General features: G+C 34.2%; 1 long non-coding RNA gene across 1 annotated transcript; it reads left to right on the plus strand.

Annotated features, from left to right (window-relative positions):
- The first annotated feature begins 2 nt into the window (after positions 1-2).
- Positions 3-248, plus strand: LOC123011472. Its single transcript, XR_006413146.1, has 2 exons — positions 3-60; positions 108-248. It is a non-coding gene; the product is annotated as an uncharacterized LOC123011472 (long non-coding RNA).
- Positions 249-2,351: the final 2,103 nt, after the last annotated feature.

The raw sequence follows: 2,351 nt of genomic DNA on the forward strand, positions 1-2,351 counted from the left end.
GCCAACGGTACGAAAAGAACAAAACGGAAAATGACTCTAAAACCCAAATGACGGGAGCAGGTAAGGTAAACACGATACGGTATTTTATTATGTTTTGGTCTTTTTAGTTGAATGCTAGATGAGGTTGCATCAACGATCTTACAGTCCCCAAGCATCTCTAGGGCCCTCTGACGCCCCCTAGACCGGCGAAAATATAGTGTAATTAGATTTAGGACGTTTTAAATAAAATTAACAAAATAAAACCGTTACAATAGATAAACTTTGCTTCTTTGTTTAATTTAAAAAACTCTATCCCTGTGTGTATAATTTAATTTAAATTGACGATGTTAACATAAAATATTTCTTTTTTTTTCCATGTTGGTTTTATATCATGTTGGGATTATAGTGCGCAGAGAGTCCAATCCTGCAATTCTTCCCTTTAAGAAAAGTTATGATCTTAATATTCTTAATGGATCAATTTGTGGTGAAATTGGTGTTCAAACATGGTTATGCAGTTAATTGCTGTTTAATTATTCCTGGATTCATCTCGCCAACCGCATTATGTCATAGTCTTGTCTTTCTCCCTCCTCATACAGCTTGATCCAACAATAATTCTCACATATCCCAGGCAAATTGCTTTTTCATTATTAACAGCGATTGTCAGCCGTAATGCTACACACAAGTTAAAAAACGATGAATGCACGTCTTGAGAATCATAAATACGAAATGTTCGAGCAGACTCTTTGCTTATGCAGTCAACGTGCTAATGAAAAAGCTTCGCAAGAAACCGTCTGATAGCCCTTATTAAATTGAAAGCTTTGAAAGGTTGGAAACAGGGCTGGTTTGCCTCATATATCATAGCTTTTTGCAGGTTTCTCTCTAACAAGCTTTGTCCGCAAAAGCTAACAAGAATCATAAAACCGCAAATTTAATAATTGTCTAAATCATCATAAAAAAGATGAAATAGCTAAGTCATTGTAGCTTAATAAGTTTACAGCATATTCTTCAGTTTAGAAACTTGAAAATTAGTTTACGAAAATTATTAAAAAGTTTGATCAATATTACAGTTCATGAAGTGATTATTCAAAATCAAATGAAAGTTAAGGTAAATGTTAATTATTCCTGAATTGTTATTTTATTTAGATTTTATTTTGAAGAAATCCATTTTTCTGAAACTGGAACGCATCAACACTCACGAGCACAAAATTCGATCCATTATTTTTATTTAATTTTTCTCAACTAATTCTTGTTCTACAAGTCAGTATTTTTTTGGGAACTGTACACATTTTTAAAAAAAGTATAAACAAAAACCAGCTTAAACTAAATAACAGTTTTTTATTTTTTCAATAATAAAAAAATGCAAAATTTTACAAAAACAGTAAATCTTGAATTAATACCTAACAAAGAGTTAAGACCTAAACTGAAGTTTAATATTGTGTTGCCTCCCCTTGCACGAATTACTTCTTGGCATTTCTTCAATAAGATGTTAGCTCTCTCAAAGTTACAGGAGCAGGAACTCTGCGTCGAACCTTTCTTCCCACCATGTCCCAAATGTGTTCAATGGGATTTAGGTCAGGACTTGGCGCTGACCATCTCATACGTTCGATTTCAACCTCATCTAGGTACAATCTGCTTCAGAAGTAATGACACAAAACTCGGCTCTCGAGTAGGCACGTTCGACCGTTTCAGATGGGATGGAGCCGATGGTCGGCAGTTGTCGGTTTTCCGGCATTGGGATGGGTCGATGGAGAGTTGAGGAAAATTGATAAATCGTTTGCTCAAATTATTAAGAATTTTGACTACGAGTAATCATCACTTATCGCATTTGACTTATTTTGAAAGGAATAAAATAATATTTGAAACGTTTCTTTAAAATTAAAAATTAATCTGATTCATGGTTTTGATGTCCAAAGTCACCATTTCACATAATAATTAATTTATTGTTTTATTTACTAATAAATTTGTTAATTAATGTAGAACTAATCCGAATTACATTGTTATTTACTTTGCATTATTGTCAAATGTAATATTAATGTCAAATGTGAGCACGTGCATTACCGTGCATTTAAATGAAATTTTTACCAATAAATGGTGCATAAGGCACAACATAGGGTTTCAGAATATCTTTGATGTACCTATCAGAAGTCATTGTTCCTCTGTCTACAATGACTAATTCGGTACGAGTTTCCAAACTAATGCCACCCCAGACCATAATAGAGCCTCCTCCAAAACTCAGCCTTGGGACAATATTGCACTGTGCAAATCTTTCTCCTGATCGCCGCCAAACTCTTTGTCGTCTATCTGGAGAATGAAGACCAAACCTCGACTTATCAGAGAAAAGATCTCGGCTCCAATCAGCAACACCCATGTGC

This window comes from Tribolium madens, unplaced genomic scaffold (genome assembly GCF_015345945.1).
Source record: "Tribolium madens isolate multiple individuals breed KSU strain unplaced genomic scaffold, Tmad_KSU_1.1 Scaffold_91;HRSCAF=231;Tcas5.2_LG7, whole genome shotgun sequence".
Taxonomy (NCBI): domain Eukaryota; kingdom Metazoa; phylum Arthropoda; class Insecta; order Coleoptera; family Tenebrionidae; genus Tribolium; species Tribolium madens.